The sequence below is a fragment of the Rutidosis leptorrhynchoides genome, chromosome 5, assembly GCF_046630445.1.
Source record: "Rutidosis leptorrhynchoides isolate AG116_Rl617_1_P2 chromosome 5, CSIRO_AGI_Rlap_v1, whole genome shotgun sequence".
Lineage (NCBI taxonomy): Eukaryota > Viridiplantae > Streptophyta > Magnoliopsida > Asterales > Asteraceae > Rutidosis > Rutidosis leptorrhynchoides.
Window position 1 is genome coordinate 84,027,717 of NC_092337.1, and position 19,328 is coordinate 84,047,044.

The 19,328-nt window shown below is 32.7% G+C and overlaps 1 non-coding gene across 1 annotated transcript; it reads right to left on the reverse strand.

The window, feature by feature from the left end:
• Window positions 1-17,399: 17,399 nt before the first annotated feature.
• On the reverse strand, window positions 17,400-17,506 carry LOC139850896 (small nucleolar RNA R71). The gene has a single exon (XR_011760272.1). It is a non-coding gene; the product is annotated as a small nucleolar RNA R71 (small nucleolar RNA).
• Between the last annotated feature and the right edge of the window lie 1,822 nt (window positions 17,507-19,328).

A 19,328-nucleotide genomic window follows, 5' to 3' on the forward strand; every position in this document is an offset into this window, starting at 1 on the left:
CTATGTTTAATCATGATAAATGATAAGTAAACATGTCATTATGTATATTAACAATGAACTACATATGTAAAAACAAGACTACTAACTTAAGGATTTCGAAACGAGACATATATGTAACGATTATCGTTGTAACGACATTTAAATATATATATATATATATATATATATATATATATATATATATATATATATATATATATATATATATATATATATATATATATATATATATATATATATCATATTAAGATATATTAATATATCATAATATCATGATAATATAATAATTTAACATCTCATTAGATATAATAAACATTGGGTTAACAACATTTAACAAGATCGTTAACTTAAAGGTTTCAAAACAACATATACATGTAACGATTAACGATGACTTAACGACTCAGTTAAAATGTATTTACATGTAGTGTTTTAATATGTATTCATACACTTTTTAAAGACTTCAAGACACTTATCAAAATACTTCTACTTAACAAAAATGCTTACAATTACATCCTCGTTTAGTTTCATCAACAATTCTACTCGTATGCACCCGTATTCGTACTCGTACAATACACAGCTTTTAGATGTATGTACTATTGGTATATACACTTCAATAATCAGCTCTTAGCAGCTCATGTGAGTCACCTAACACATGTGGGAACCATCATTTGGCAACTAGCATAAAATATCTCATAAAATTACAAAAATATGAGTAATCATTCATGACTTATTTACATGTAAATAAAATTACACATCCTTTATATCTAATCCATATACCAACGACCAAAAACACCTACAAACACTTTCATTCTTCAATTTTATTCATCTAATTGATCTCTCTCAAGTTCTATCTTCAAGTTCTAAGTGTTCTTCATAAATTCTATAAGTTCTAGTTTCATAAAATCAAGAATACTTCCAAGTTTGCTAGCTTACTTCCAATCTTGTAAAGTGATCATCCAACCTCAAGAAATCTTTCTTATTTACAGTAAGATATCTTTCTAATACAAGGTAATACTCATATTCAAACTTTGATTCAATTTCTATAACTATAATAATCTTATTTCGAGTGGAAATCTTACTTGAACTTGTTTTCGTGTCATGATTCTGCTTCAAGAACTTTCAAGCCATCCAAGGATCCTTTGAAGCTAGATCTATTTTTCTCATTTCCAGTAGGTTTATCCACAAAACCTGAGGTAGTAATGATGTTCATAACATCATTCAATTCATATATAAAACTACCTTATTCGAAGGTTTAAACTTGAAATTACTAGAACATAGTTTAGTTAATTCTAAACTTGTTCGCAAACAAAAGTTAATCCTTCTAACTTGACTTTTAAAATCAACTAAATACATGTTCTATATCTATATGATATGCTAACTTAATGATTTAAAACCTGAAAACACGAAAAACACCGTAAAACCGGATATACGCCGTCGTAATAACACCGCGGGCTGTTTTGTGTTAGTTAATTAAAAACTATGTTAAACTTTGATTTAAAAGTTGTTATTCTGGTAAAATTATTTTTCTTATGAACATGAAACTATATCCAAAAATCATGGTTAAACTCAATGTGGAAGTATGTTTTCTAAAATGGTCATCTAGACGTCGTTTTTTCGACTGAAATGACTACCTTTACAAAAACAACTTGTAACTTATATTTCCGACTATAAACCTATACTTTTTCTGTTTAGATTCATAAAATAGAGTTCAATATGAAACCATAGCAGTTAGATTCACTCAAAACGGATTTAAAACGAAGAAGTTATGGGTAAAACAAGATTGGATATTTTTTGATTGTTGTAGCTACGGGAAATATTGTAACAATTCTATACAAATCATATCCTAGCTAACTTATATTGTATTATATATATATTCTAATATATTATGTAATCTTGGGATACCATAGACATGAATACAAATGTTTTTACATATCATATCGACCCATGTATATATATTATTTGGAACAACCATGGACACTCTATATGCAGTAATGTTGGAGTTAGCTATACAGGGTTGAGGTTGATTCCAAAAATATATATACCTTAATTTGTGATCTAGCCTGAGACGTGTATACACTAGGTCATGGATTGATTCAAGAAAATATATATCGATTTATTTCTGTACATCTAACTGTGAACAATTAGTTGTAGGTTACTAACGAGGACATCTGACATAATAAACTTAAAACAGTAAAACGTATTAAAAATGTTGTAAATCTATTTTGAATATACTTTGATATATATGTACATATTTGTTATAGGTTCGTGAATCGACCAGTGACCAAATCTTACTTCCCGAAGAAGTAAAAATCTGTGAAAGTGAGTTATAGTCCCGCTTTTAAAATCTAATATTTTGGGATGAGAATACATGCAGTTTTATAAATGCTTTACGAAATAGACACAAGTAAATGAAACTACATTATATGGGCGAATGATCGAAGCCGAATATGTCCCTTTTGCTTGGTAACCTAAGAATTAGTAAACCGATCTACTAATTGACGCGAATCCTAATGATAGATCTATTGGGCCTAATGTAACAACCCTGATTTTTCCGTTACTTTCGTTAACCTTCCGTTAGTTTATTTAACGGCAATTATTTAACTTTTATGCGTTTACGTGTATTAAATGCGTACTTGATCTTCGGAGGGTTTTAATAATTGATATGGGTTGATATTAATTCAAATAAATATTTCGGATAATGAAATACGATAAAAACGATACGATTTTGATAAAAGCTTTTTGAGCAACGAAACGCTCGGGTTTATTTTAATATTTAACTTTATTAATTATTAACTTTTTAAAATACTTAATTTATTGGGTTTTTAATAAATTAAGCGATTGGTTGCGTTTAACGATCGGGTTAGCGTTCCGGGCCTTCGGTATGACTAAACGGCACTTAAAACGGACCACGATTACACGGAATTACAAAACGAGAGCCCGGGAACCCATTGAGGGCCCCAATCAGCCGACCCCATGTCCCCTCCCCTTTTAATTTTGTTTTTGGGCTTAATGGACTAGTGCTTGCCCTTATATTAGTCCATGATAATTAATTAAGGCCCTAACCTAAGTTATAACTAGTAAATGTTATAATTCAGTAGGCTTATAACTACCTTTAGTGGTTCTTGACTGTAGAAGGTATATAGAGATAGAGATACTGTAAAACGGAGAAAACAAAGGTTGAACAAAAGGTATGAGTAATTGGTTTTTTATTTATAGAAAAATGTACAATGAGAGTTTGGTGGCATTTGGAATCGAGAGAGAGAGAGTGTTTTTGTTAACCAAAAACACATACATTAAACTCTAACTCAACACACCTATTTATACTCAAAAAAATATACTATGCAATATCTATAATAATAATAAAATTATCATCCAATTATTACTTTTATAACACTCCCCCTTGGATGATAATTTTATTAGTGAATAACTAGTACTGCCTCGTTAAAAACCTTGCTAAAGAAAACCCTTTGGGATAAAACTTTAGCTAAGGGAAAAAGAGTGCAGCATAGAATTGACTCCCCCTCAAGTAGGCAACGCCTAAGTTGTTACATCTTCTGAACATGCCTCTGCCAATATTATGAACGTGTGTTCTGAAAATAGCAGTTAGCAGTGCTTTGGTATAAAGATCAGCAGAGTTGTTGATTGAACGTATCTCATTTTAATCTGGTTGTCTTTTACGATATCTTGAGTATATGAGAAAAATCTGAGGTTTTCATCTGAAACTGTATCATCTAAATCTTTTATGTACAAGTTTGGCCCTCGTGATTTGTCTACAGTCTCCTTCATGGTTTGTTCAAACCGTTGTTTCAGTTCCTATTCCCTTTCAGTCTTTTTCTGAGCCTTACCAATATACCATTGTTTTCCATCAAACTTATGACCGTTAAGACCGTTTATAGCTTTAGCGCCTAGTCAGCATTTATGTTTTGTTCTGTCATTTTTGATACTCTTCTTTCATTTGTATTATGTAAGCTGTATTATCTTCATAGATAGTTGTTACGCTTTTATAGCGTTCTAGTCCACAAGAATCAATAATGATTTGTATCATTGATCTTAACTAAAATCATTCCCGAGTAGCTTCATGTAATGCAATCACTTCGGCATGATTTGATGATGTTGCAACAAGTGTTTGTTTTGAGAACGTCATGATATTGCGGTGCCTCCATTTAGGAATACATATCCAGTTTGAGATTTAGCTTTATATAGATCGGATAAATAATCTGCATCTGTATAACCAAACAAATCTTGTTTCGAGTTGTTAGAATAAAATAATTATAAATCAGTAGTTCCCCGAAGGTATCAAACTATTTGTTTGATCCCATTCCAATGTCTTTTGGTAGGGGCTGAGCTGAACCTTGTCAACAAATTAACTGCAAAAGAAATGTCAGATCTTGTATAATCTATAAGATACATAAGAACCTCAATTGCACTAAAATATAGAACTTCCGATCTGTTAAAATTTTCATGATCTTCGCAGGGATGAAATAGATCAGTGTCAATATTGAGTGATCTAACAACAATGAGTTTGTCTTTAAAAAAAAATGTTTTAAAATCTTTTCGGTATAAGTTGTTTGATGTACAAGTAAACCATTAGGCATATGCTCAATTTGCAATCCAAGGTAATACTTGGTTTTTTCAAGATCTTTCATTTTAAAATAATTCTTTAGAAGTTGAATGATTTCATAGATCTCTTTATTTGTTCATATGATGTTAAGAACATTGACATAAACAACTACGATCTCATATCCGAACATTGTTTTTATAAAACATACGTGCAAAATAAGTTTATATTTATACCCTTTTTTTTTATCAAGTAGTCATTTAATCGGTAATACCACATACGTCCCATTTGTATAAACCCATTTAGAAATCTTTGTGATTTAATGGAATATATTCCCTTGGGTTTTTACATTAGATGCTTATGATACCTTAACCCTTTAGGTATATTCATATATATCACTATTAAGTGATCCATACAGATAAGTAGTAACAACATTCATGAGATGCATTTAAATAACTACCAGGTTGATTAAGTGTCTAATAAGTAATTGTATCCATTACAGGAGGATAAGTTTTCCTCCTAATTCATTTCTGGTCTTTGTGGAAAATATTGAGTTACAAGTCTAGTTTTGCCTTGTAACTTCATTTGCACATTTATTTTCGGATAAAAATTCATTTGTATCCCATACGTTTCACATCTTTAAAAGTGATAACGATTGATCTGAAAACTTTTCTTTTATCGAGCGATTCTAATTCAGCTCTTATTGCTCCTTTCCATTGAGCTCAATCATGTCCATTTTGTATATTCAATGACAGATTTTAGTTCCAGATCATCATCTTTATTCATGATGTCATTGTAACATTATATGAAAATATCTCATAGAGATTTTAGTTTCATTTCGGTTCCATAATATTGCATAATTTATCGCAATTTTAGTATTTACATTTATCAATATCCTCTGCAGAAGGAATATTGATTTGTGGTTCTTCTTGAACACTTTCTCTTACCTCATTATCAGCTGATTTTCTTTTTCGAGGATTTTTATCTTCGGAACCAATTGATCTTCCACGTTTGATGCGTGGCAAAGACTCAACAGTGACATTATTGCCAGCTTTTGGAATTTCAGTTCGAGCTGGAGCATTTATCGCTGGTATATATGATTTAGTCACTTTTTTATATCTGTAAATGCATAAAGTAATTAATTTGCAAGTTCTTGCATATGCATTATTTTTGAACTTTCGTTTCACATTCTTTTGTGCGAGTTCAATATACCTTAATTGATGTTCACATCATGAAGCATCATTTTATTTTTTATTTTTATTTCTCCCCCTAATCTAGGGAACAATGTTTTATTAAAATGACAATCAGCAAAACGTGCTGTAAAAACATCACCCATCATGGGTTCAATATATCTTATGATTGAAGATGTTTTTTATCCAAAATATATTATCATCTTTCTTTGAAGAACCATTTTATTGTGTTGTGGTGATACAATTGGAACATACACTGCACAACCAATGTTTTAAGGTAGAAAATATTTGGCTCTTGGCCAAAATCAAGTATTAAGTGAAAATATTTACGACTTCCACATGGTATAATGCGAATTAATGTCGCAGCATGTAAATTTACGTGTCCACATATAAATATTGAGAGATTTGTACTCATTATCAATTGTCTAGTTATTAGCTGTAAGCGTTTATCTATTGATTTAGCTAAACCAATTTTGTGTATGCACATGAGCAACTGGATGTTCAACAACAATCCCTGTAGATATATAATGATCATTAAATGCTTGAGATGTTAACTCACCAGCATTATCAAGTTTCATCCTTTTAATGGTGTAATCAGAATAATGTGTTCTCAATTTAATAATTTGTGCAAGAAACTTTGCAAATGCCATATTACAGCTTGATAACATACAAATATGAGACCATCCGCTAGATGCGTCTATTAGAACCATGAAATATCAAAATGGTTCACATGATGGATGAATTGGTTCATATATCTTACCTTGAATTCTTTCAAGAAACATTTGTGATTCTTTTTCACAATATACTTTTCATTAATCACCATATGTGCTTTCCATTAATCACCATATGTGTTTTTTTTTTTTTTTTTAATAAATCACCAAATACCACAAACACTTTGTTTGCGTTTGTTCATAGTCATCAATGAAAACCATTTTCTTTAATTTTATTTTATACAATAAAATTAACGCATCATTATTCTTTTCAAAAACAATAATCTATTGTTATTGTTCACTTGTGCCATGTTTAACAACAAAAGTCAACAACCTCTGTCTTGTTTGTTGTGGCAACCAAAAACAACCTTTGCTTTTGTTACCGAGAATCCAAGACCAAAAAACAATTAATTTTTAATTAATCTTTTATCAAAACCATAAATGATTTTATTGATCTACGTTGATATGGCCATAAAGAATTGACGGCTGACCTACTTTTGTAAGTGTATTTCGGCTATCATCCCGAAAACGCACAACGACCTTTTTTTTTATGAACTATTTGTTTCATATCTAGCTTAGGCAATTATTGTGAACATTTGGTCCCTATAAGAGCATTTATTTTTTAGACTTTTAGTTGTTTTGTACTTGTCACAATTAGGGATAGCACCCGCGGGTCGTGGATGCGGATCCATTGGATCCATCACCCGTACCCGCAGATTTTTTTTAAGAGACATCCAATTGAACCCTTGTTCGTTGAAACAATTTGACTATATTTTTACTCCCCATTATTAAACGGGCCATTTTGATGCACACTCTTAAAAAAATAATTTTTTTTTTAAGTTTTATTATTCAACCTCCTTTTTTCAACGGTCACGTTTTTAACAAAACATTTGACAAGTTTGGAAAAAAGTTTTTTATTGATTATCATCAAAAGTTTTCTATTGTCACTCTACTGGATGGAATTATGGCATACAACCAAAATTGCAACCCAACACTTGATTAGTGATTCGTGATCGTTTGAGATATCTTTTAATTACACTAAGCTTTTCGTGCTGATAACGTGTTATAATTCATTAGGCTTATAACTACCTTTAGTGGTTCTTGACTGTAGAAGGTATATAGAGATAGAGATACTGTAAAACGGAGAAAACAAAGGTTGAACAAAAGGTATGAGTAATTGGTTTTTTATTTATAGAAAAATGTACAATGAGAGTTTGGTGGCATTTGGAATCGAGAGAGAGAGAGTGTTTTTGTTAACCAAAAACACATACATTAAACTCTAACTCAACACACCTATTTATACTCAAAAAAATATACTATGCAATATCTATAATAATAATAAAATTATCATCCAATTATTACTTTTATAACAGTAAATTATTTTTCTGGAACCCTCATTCACACAAAATTCTGTCGACACTTGCTTCCCTCTCCCTCCTTGCTGCCGTCAACTATACCACACACACACACACACACACATCAATTTTCAATTTTTGCTCAAGCCTTGAACACGAAAAGTGTAATTCTCGATCTCCTCTACGCGTTGATATAATTCTTTTAGCGATCTAAGGTATAATTGCATAAACCCTAATTCTTAAAATCTGAATTTTATTAAAGTTTCATACTTATCTTGTCAATTGCTCAAGTCTATACGCGTACATGTTAATTGTAATCGTTATTTTGATTATTTGATGCACTGGGGTTTAAAAACGAATTTGTATTTGTTTGATCAGAAAAATTAAGTTTTTCAAATGTTAATTATTATGTTATAATCAGATTCCTTGCGAAAAACTATTGAGTTTAGGCTTTGGATTCGCTTGATTTCGTTTCCGTATGATTAAGTTATGTCGATTTGAATTATCGTTGTGTTTTTGTTTCTTGATCAGAAATCTGGTATAGATAGAAAACGAATTGGCATGTGAGACTTATACCACTGGAAAGATAATTTAAAAACACTCAAGTTAGACTAGGATATCATGTCTTTTGCTTATGTATAGCCCAAGATATGCTAGAATTAGTGTAAATGAAGTTTTATACAGCACTTGCATGAAAATAACCTTGTATGATAAAATGTGTTAACTTTTGTGATTAAAGTTTTGCATATTTTAAAATTAGACAAAAATTACTTCATCTTTCATGTAGATATCATTGGCTAATTGTATCTAGATCTTTGGATAATCGTATGCGAATGTGACTAACTAAATGGGAATCGAATCTGTAAATTGAACACGGTTTTGTACTTTGTGAATTTTGTATATTGTTTGAGCATGTATTCTTCTGGTAAATGAAACTTAACATGATATGTGACTTATTTTTAGTTTATTTCAATCTCTAAAACCTTATGCATTGGGCACAATAGAGTAATACTTTATGTGAATTCTGATTTGAGCTAAAAACTGAATGATCAACTTGCACGAATAAACTGTACAAATTGGCTAAACAAAAGTTGCTATATTTTGGATATGTGTTACTTTGATTTGTCCTTGAACTATAGCCACTGGTCTTGTATCAATTTCATGTTCCTAACTCCGGTTATAGCCAAAATGAAATCAATGCACGGTCAGAAACTGACTTGGCAAACCCCAAATGTATCCCTTCTGATTACTGATTTTAATTGTTGTATGAGTCCCTGGCCATACTTTTTGGAATCAATTTTAAGTATATTTATGATCTGGAGTTTGTCATATTTACTTGAATTTTGTACTATGAGATAATGTGCTAAGTATGCTACGTGTTCATAAATTTTGTGCATGACGATAAACTGAAATTGTGAAAATGATCATTCATGACCTAAAATGTATTGTTTGACTTAGGTTTGACATTTTGACCAATATTTGACATGAACCTATTGATTTTGACTTTATTTGACCACATTGACCAAGTTTGACTTTCAGTTTGACTTCGGTTGACTTTGTTTGACTTGCATGATATAGTTGACTTTTACTTTGAAACGTGTCGAGTCGAACAATAATACAGCGTACATTATGAAACCACACTTATATAAGATACATATATTGACCAACCTACATACGTATACTTAGGTTACATTACTCGGATCTAAACCGTACGAGTCATTGGTCTTTCATTCCGAGCTTATTCAAAGGTGAGTCTACAGTCCCGCTTTTTACATGTTTTCAGGGATGAGAATACACGCTGTTATATTTACATTTTCAATTACTTTTATATTAACATGAGTACTACACATATGCATACTGAGTTTTGTTCAAAAAGCCTCTAGCTTGAATACTTTTAATACCATCGGTGTAAGCACAATTTAGATGGACGGATCCGTTAGGTTGACAACCTCACCCACTATAAAAGCAGTGGTGCATTTATTTTGAACATTAAATACATTTGAACAAGTGTATAAAATTTTAGGAGGTAAAGGCGGGTATAGTGGCTTCTATACTCGGGTTAATGCTAGTATTCAGGTGCTCGGTGTATGCAGTGATAGAATCTCGTGGTCAAGGAAATTAAAATATTTTTCTGATAACTGTTTTTCAGATACTGTTACATTACTTTAAACCTGTAGATTCACCAACATTATTTGTTGACATGTTTTTGCGTGTTGTTATTCTCAGGTCCTTAAGAGGTATGCTTCCACTCTTTTTGCTGCATGACTGGTCGTGGAGTCAGCATTTGATTTTAAAGAACATTATTTATTTTCGCATTTAAAACTTTTATACTGTTTAAATACTGTTGGCTTGTGGTTACGATCACAACAGTGTTTCTATTTTGGGATTATTGACTTATGTTTTTGAAAGTTAATATTTTTAAATAAAATTAAATGCGATTGCTTTAAACGTCTCATATAGAGGCCGTAACTGTTAACTGTGGGACTGGAATTAACACGCCGTCAGATGGTAATTTGACTGGGTATTATAGTTGGTATCAGAGCTAACGGTTCGTAGGGAAACTAGGACTTGCATTAGTGTGTCTGATTTGGTCATTAGGACGCCTTGATGAGTCTAGAATATGATCGGGACTTAGTCATTACATGAGTACTTTGTGACTAACGTTATTTACTTGACTAATCTGTTTTGTTTGTGTTCTTGTACTATGAGTTAGATGTCACAGGATTCAGGAAGCAGTGACAGCGACTCCAGTGTGGCTGAGGTGAATGCTTCAGCCCCAGCACCAGCACCTGCTCCGCATCGGATACCTAACCATCCCGTGAACCTTTATGCATTAGATTTGGTTCTTACTAACCGTAACAGGGATATTGTTGATCGAGTTAACGCCTTGAGCGATATTGCTAGGATATATCCGCACCCCGATGATCTAGAGAGGGTAGAGGAAAGAGTCACAGGTATAAATACTTATACGTACGAGGCTAAAGCGAGGTTCGTTGAGATGGCGAGATTGATAGCAGCTTTTACTGCCAGGGTTGCTGCGTTAGAGGCGGAACGTAATAGGCCGAGGAATGATGGACCTGCCTTCCGTACCCGACAGAAGAGGAAGTGAAGGGTCGTTGACCATGAGCTTCTTTTTCCTCTTCCATCCACCATACTTTCTTTATATAAGACTTACCGGGTGTTATAAACCGGGCTTATACTTTCTTTTTCCTCTTCCATCCGCCATACTTTCTTTATATAAGTTTTCAAAACGATAACTATACGTAACGTTCTTTAACATAAATACTTAAAACTTATAATGCTTATACATGTATCGTATAGATATGTATTTAATCACTTTTAAAGGGCTTTTATACATAAAACAATATAAGTATATTTACAAAAGATAGCTATATTTGAATCCTCGTTCCGTTTTCTCAAGATTTCTATATGTATATTAAGGGTATATGTACACGTATCATACCCAGCTTCTATACGTATTTACTATTGGTATATACACATCAAATCAACATCTAAATCAGCCATATTACTACCCTAGATATGAGGTAATTAGAAATTGTAAGTAAGCATGACTAATTACACAAAATAACAAACTAAAATTTTGTTTTGTCTCCCCCATTTTCACGTTTTATATGGCCATCACCATACCATGTTTAGCTAACCATTCTTACTCCTAAATTACTCTCTAATTCACCTACTTCCAAGCCATAAGAAACCTACATCAATTTAGAAAGGTACCATGAAGATCTAGCTTCAAAAACAAGTCTTAATCATCATAAGAAATTCCTTTCAAGAACACTTCAATAATCCTTCCAACTATACAAGTTTACTTCCAACCTTTTAATCCAACTCCACCACTCTTTTGGTTCTAGGATTTTTCTTATCCTTTGCAGTAACTTTATACAAGTAACTTGAGGTAGTAACCTTGTTCATAATTTTATTCGATTCATATTCATATAGCTATCTTATTTTGTGTTGTAAGATTTTAACAACAAGAACATAGTTTGAATGATTTCAAACTTGTTCGCAAACTAAATAGATCCTTCTAACTTAACTTTTAAAACACTTCAAGACCTGTAATATATCATAATGATATGCTAACTTAACAAGATACAACTTGTTTTTACAAAGAACACCTTAAAACTGAATCTACGTCGTCGGAGTGCAACCGGGGGCTGTTTTGGGTTGGATAATAAAAAACCATTTTAAACATTGAATTGGAAGTTCATATCTTGGAAAAATGATATTTCTTATGAATATGTTAACACATAAAAATTTCATGGTTTAACTCAAAGTGTAAATATTTTTATCTAAATATTGTTTTTATGACAAAAATGATTACTTTCATAAGATTCACCTAAAGTTTGAACTATAACCTGTGATTCCGAATGTAAACCAAGGTATTTATAGTTCATATTCTTAAAATTTGACTCGATCCAAGGAAGTGGCAAGTTGAACCAACAAAAACTGAGCTGTAATGAAGAAACTACGACTAAAACAAGATTGGGTATCCGAAGCTAGTTTAGCTACGAAAATATTTGGAGAAAAAGTAAATTAATCATATCTTTTCTAATTAATATGATATTTTATATATAATTACTTATGATTTGATTTTATATATTTCAGGACCACCCGTAAACAACACGAGAATATTAATCATAAGACCTCATGATTGTACGCAACACGTCATTTGACAACACGGTACTTTATGTACGCAACACGTCATTTGGCAACATGGTACCATGGGTCGAGATTAATTCTGATCAATACGAATATGATGGGGTCTTTATTTATTTTATTGAGCAACTAATTGTGGACCATTAACAACAGACTGCTAACTACGGACTAAGAAAATATTAAAAGTATTATAAGTATATATATATGTAACGATTACTTGAAAAGAAAATATGTTGATATATTATATATATGGTTAGGTTCGTGATATCTATCGGAGACCAAGTCGTGTTAAATACCTTCAAGGCAAAAGTGAGTATATAGTCCCACTTTTAAACTCGAAATATTTCGGGATGAGAATACATGCATTTTATGATTTACGCTATGGACACAAGTGATTAAAAATATATATTCTACGTTGAGTTGTACCACTGGCATACCTCCCTGTAACTTGGTAACTACTATTTACATGCGGTATTGTAAACGCGAATCCTGTTGATAGATCTATCGGGCCTGACAACCCCAACCGGACTGGACGACCAGTATTCAACGGTTGTACAGTACTTCGTTTCGGTGACTACACTTGGTACGGTGTAGTAAGATTTCATAATAAAGGGAATATGCGACGTTGACTAAATGTTAAGTATGGTTATCAAGTGCTCAACAACTTAGAATATTTTTATTAAAACGTTTATATATGAAATCTTGTCGTCTATATTTATAACGCTGCCGGCATTAAACCTATATCTCACCAACTTTATGTTGACGTTTTAAGCATGTTTATTCTCAGGTGATAACTAAAAGCTTCCGCTGCATCATGTTGAATTTAAACAAGATCTGGAGTATGCATATTTGTGTCCAAAAAAAAAACTGCATATCGGAGGATTTGTAATGTAAAATATGTTGGAAATCGTATTGTTATCATCACATGTAAAGTTTGTAAGGCCAAGATTATCGCTAAACGATAATCATTATTATGTTGTTTAAACCTTGTATTCTAAATAAAAGTTGTGGTTTGTATTGTAAAAATGAATGCAGTTTTCTTTGAAAAATGTCGCATATAGAGGTCAATACCTCGCGATGAAATCATATGTTATTATATTTGTCCTTATGGTTTAGGACGGGTTATGACACGTAATCACCATTACTAGTGATTATGTCATAAAATCACCAATTTACACTTAACTCAAAAGTTTAACTTCCAATTGACCCAATTCAATTTACCCATTTTGACACAAGTCATAAAAACGCCCATAATCACTAATGGCTAGTGATTATATTTTCAAAGCACCAATTAACACCTAAATCAAGTATTTACATACTTGATTCACCAAAACTTGACTCAAAATTTAGTTTGACACCAACTCAAAGTCAACACCCATTTGACTAGCAAACATGTCCTTAAGAACATCAAAACACCAACATACTTATAACCTAGTGATTTAACACCCAAACCATGACTAATACTTTCAAATTCGTCATCAAACCCTAAACCCACAATAATTGGGTTTACTTACTCAATACATACACTAAAACTCTCAATTTCATAAGAAATGGGGTTTATAACCCAACACTAACTGATACCCTAACTTTCTATCAAAATCAAAGTAAAGAAAATCGAAGTTAAGACTTACCACCACTACCCAAACGTAGCTAAGAGCAAGAGGACCAACTTTAATTCTCGCACTTTGAATTGATTCAAGCCCTAACTTCATGTTCTGGAGCTTTCTCTCTCTAAAATCTTTCTCTCACTAGCAAGACATTGAAGATGAGGGAGTGAAATGAGAGGATAAGGTTTGGATGAGGCGAAACCTTCCTATTATGACCCTCAAATCGGCCCCCATGTGATAAAGTAATTGACTTTATCATCTAAATAAGCATTTATTTGCTTCATTTGGTAGATTATGTCATTACGAAGGCTATGTTTCAAAAATCACTAAAAACGGATGAAAAACGAGAAAAAACGAGCAAAACCGGCTAAGACGATTAACTCGCGTTTAAATAACTTATTTTATATGGGAAAAGTTTATTTACTTGATCTCATGTTGTAGGATATTTAATTACGAACGCGTGGGCGCAAGAATCCTCAGAAACGGAGCTAAAATGAAGATTCAAGAGCGGAAACGGTGAAAGACAAGTTACGATCCAGTGAATTCAGCAAACCAGGGCAGGCCAAATGGCTTGCCAAATGGCCTGCCACTAGGGGAAATGGCCTGCCACATGGCCAAGGCAAACGGGCACAGCAAATGGGCCACCTGGTCAAACGGGCTCTGCAAACGGCTTGCCAAACGGCCTGCCAGTTGTTTGCAGGTAAAATTCAAGTCCATGTTTATTAAATGCTTGGAATAATCTAGAATGTACTTGCTCTCCAAGTTATACTTGGTCTTCAAGGTCACCTTGGCCACCAAGTTCTCAAGATGCTTTGCTTGGTCACCAAGCCCATTTATTTACAACTTTGTCATCAAGCCTTTCCTATAAATAGGTGGCACATCCCACCATTTCAACACACACCAATTCTTTACTTCTCTCTCAAATATCTCTCTATAGTCGCTCTCTAGTGATCTATAGGAGATTAGTTCTCTCTCTACGTTCTCTCTCTAGATTTTAGAGAGAGAAAAGTACATAAATTAAGAAATGTAATTATCTCTCTATTGTCGCTCTCTAGTGATCAATAGGAGATTAGTATGTAGTTAGTAGTAGAAGCTATCAAGTATTGTAACGCTATGGATATTATGAAGAAATACAAGTGTTATTTTGCCGACATTATTCGGTAACATCTATCCTTTCGTTTATTAATTTATTATAATATTCTTGTTCGATGTTTGTGATTTATTAATATTAGAAATGCTTGTTGCCATGATGTGTGAGTAATTACTTGATTGTTTGCCATGATTTAATAATGTTAGTTAGGGGATGAATATCGTTTCGTACTCGCTTTCTGTCTATGATATTAAACCTCGTTATAATCATCCTTCCACCAATAAATGTGATTAAAACCTTTTATAAAGTCGACAATTATAAGGTAATTAATTATCTGTGTTTATACATTGGTCAAGGTATGAACCCATCGAAAATACTATAAAGTACAAGGAGAATTACCGTAGTTACATATCAAGACATTGGTCATGAGTATAAGACTGACGTCGATGTACTATAGGACCACTTGGGCATGGTCAAGGTTAGAAGCTATGGAACCACTATAAGTCTAGTACATGGTGGATAACTAAGGGATTTATTTGGTAGATTTAAGTAAGGGCTGGTTTAATTTCATAAATGGGAATTTAACGCACTACAATACAAACTAAGCTTATAAGTCTTTAAGGTTGATTGAGAACTATCAGAAGTTCTAATTTGTCTACAAACCCTTAGATTTTACCAAACCATTGACAGAAAGGGATTCGAAACACAATCATAACCACTCATTTGGGTGATACACTAAGGTGTTAAGAAAGGTTGGATATTCTATATACATGGCTGTGCTACTTTATTTGTGAGCCCAAGGTATGCACTGCATCCAAGATGGGCCGCTTATATCCTTAAACTGGATAAAGCGTCGGGAGTTGAGCATAGTCCATCCGATCATAATCACGATAGCCTAGTTCCTCATGACAGGCTAATTGAGAAATCAATTAGTAGGGAATCTAGTGTTTACACCAAGGTATATCTATCCAATCAGTGTCTCGCAAACATCCCGACACTACGTTATCTTAAATCATGGTGCACCGCGTCTTCTTTGTCCTTAGTTGTTGCATGCTAGCTAGCTTATTTTAATTATATTGCTTAATATTTTAAATACAATTAAAAATCAAATCAACCCAACTATTGCCTTTACACAATTTGATATTCCGAATAAAAGTGGTGTCTAGAATAAACCGGATGGACTTGGTTGTTGGATTTTCCAAACAGTCGCCAATTTATTGGGACCAAAAGGATCCTGCCTCTCCACACAAGGTGTACCTGGCCACTAGTCTTGGATATTAAATTGTGTACAAACCCATCTTAATTACTAAATTATCTGAATAAGCTCCGTTTCAAAATCAACCGCTCAAGGAACGACCCTAGGTCATATTTGCCCTTGCTAACCCATAGGAAAGAATAATAGATTTAGGCCCAGCATATATAAATTAAACAATAAACCTCTTCTGTTGATATCCTAAATTGACGTTTTGCGACCTAATGACACCGCATAAATAAACCGTTCGGTTCGGGCATATCATAGGTAGAGTAAATTTTTGGCGCCGCTGCCGGGGTGCGGTAGTATGATTTGGAGCGTGTTTAGATTAGTTAGTTTTTAAGAGACCCTTTTGACTAAGACTAGCTTTGTCAGAAGTTACTAGTTTACCGTAGTTAGGTTAAATAATATTAGCTTAGTTTAGATTAATATTAAAATGTTTAAAATGGACTTCCTTATTAGTGAACCTTTAGGATGGTTTAACCTACTTAGACCGCTAAGAATTCTTCCGACACATCCTTTCTTCTATCTGATATCATACATTGTACCCATCCGACGAGATCCACACTTACCTGTCGATAGTTCGACGATGGCCGCACGAATCACCCTCGCTGACATCACTAAACCCTCGTTAGAAGGACGAGGAGAACCGATACTTTATCCAGAGGTTAACGGAGCGCCTTTTGTGCTTAAGCATAGTACCATACAACTCATTCAGAACCATTGCAAGTTCCACGGCTTACCAATTGATGATCCCAATTTTCACCTAGATAGATTCCACTCCTTATCCAACTCATATAAGCAAAACGGGGTTGAACAAGATATAGTTCATCTGTATATGTTCCCCTATTCCTTAACTTTTCTCGCAAAAACCTGGTTCGAGGGGTTAGAACCCAACTTTATCACCTCATGGGAGGAAATGGCAACAACTTTCTTAATCAAATACTTCCCCCATCAATCAGACTTAGGAATGATATAGTAAACTTTCAACAAGAATGCGATGAATCACTCTACACTGCATGAGAAAGATTCAAACATTTGCTTCGAAGATGCCCGAACCACCGTCTTGAGAACTCTGATCAAATTTTAACTTTCTACAAAGGTCTAAATCAGAACAACAAGTATACTCTTAATGTTGTTTCTCAAGGTAACTTCATGAAATTCATTGCTGACGAGGCCTGGAGATTGATCGAGGAGATGACTATGCACCATTATGATTGGAACACGGAAGAGCACATTTCATCAGCAACATCGCTTTCCGCCTCCGATCCTATCAAAAATAAAACCATCAAATTTCTCTCGGACCAAATAGAAAAACTCACCAAAGAAGTTGGAGAGCTAAAGAAACTCCCGCAACATGTGTCTCAAGTGCAATTATGCCAGAATTGTACTAATCCACATCCAGCCAAGGTATACGAGGCTGAATGTGAGGACTCTGTTGTCTACTCTGATAAGATCATAGCTCATTCGCACAACCAACCTACCAACCCCACTAGAGACAAGTCCAGACGATGTCCTAGTGCGAATCATCCACATGATCACAGCAAGACAAGACACAGCTGACTTAGTCATGACTAATCACTGGAGTAGTCTTGAAAATCGAATAAGCCAGCTAAATCAACATCTCGATTCTCTAGGTTGTCCTAAAAATGACTCAAAGGTGGCACATAGCCAACCTTAAGTTTCTTCTAAGGAGAAGAAACTAACTAATACCCGTTCGGTAGTAGTCATTGAGTCATCACCTAAACCTACTAGGAAAACACTCATTCCATTCCCGGGCCGTCTCAACCAAAGACATAACAGGATTAAATCTTTCAAGCTTGACGGTAAATTTTTGGACACTATGTCTAAAAATCCTCATAGTAAGAAGTATTTTAGGAAACTCCTATCAACCAAGGATAAGGTACCTGAAGTACCCAATGTCCCGCTGAATGCGGATTGTTCATGTAGTGACCCGGGAATTTCCGACCAAATTTAAACTTTAATCTTTATATATTTCTGATACGATAAGCAAAGTCTGTAATGTGAAATCTCAAAAACTTTGAACTGTTTCATATATTCAATTGACCCTCTGACTGTGCTCGATGATTCACGAACAATTATTTGTAGATAATATTATATATTATAAGTAATAAATATTAAAGATTCAACAAATTATAATTAGTAAATATGATAAAATTTATAAATTGTATTATATTAAATAAATTACAAGAGTGAGTATAATTGTTATAATATTGTTATTCACTTTGTCTTCATTATAAATGTTAATAATAATATTGTATTATTAAAATTTCTAAATAACATATAGATATAAGGTTGATACATTTAAAATATATTTTTAAGGTTACTAATATTATTATTATCATTATTAATATCATTATTATTATTATTAATTATCATTATCAATACTAATATTATTATTAAAATTTTTAGTATAATCAGTATCACTAAAATCTGTAAACTATTATAATTATTGTTATTATTAATATACAAATTATTATTATTATCATTAACATTATTAAAATTATTATTTAAAATATTGTTAGTAAGTAATATTATACTTACTGTTAGTATTATTATTGTTATTTTTATGGAAAGCATTATTATTATTAATATTATTATTATGGATATTAATTGTAATATTATTAATATATATATCTATATTATTTATTAATAATATTAGTATAAATATAAATAAATAAGTGGAATCCATCCCTATCTGCTTGATTTTTATTTCTTCTTCTTCCCTGTTCATTTTTCTACTTTTCACCCGATCATGATTCTGTCGATCCCAATTCCTCAATACAAAACAAAAATCTGATGTATGACAAACTCAATCGTACAAATTAGATACAGTTAATTACGAAATATGTACATATCATCTTTATT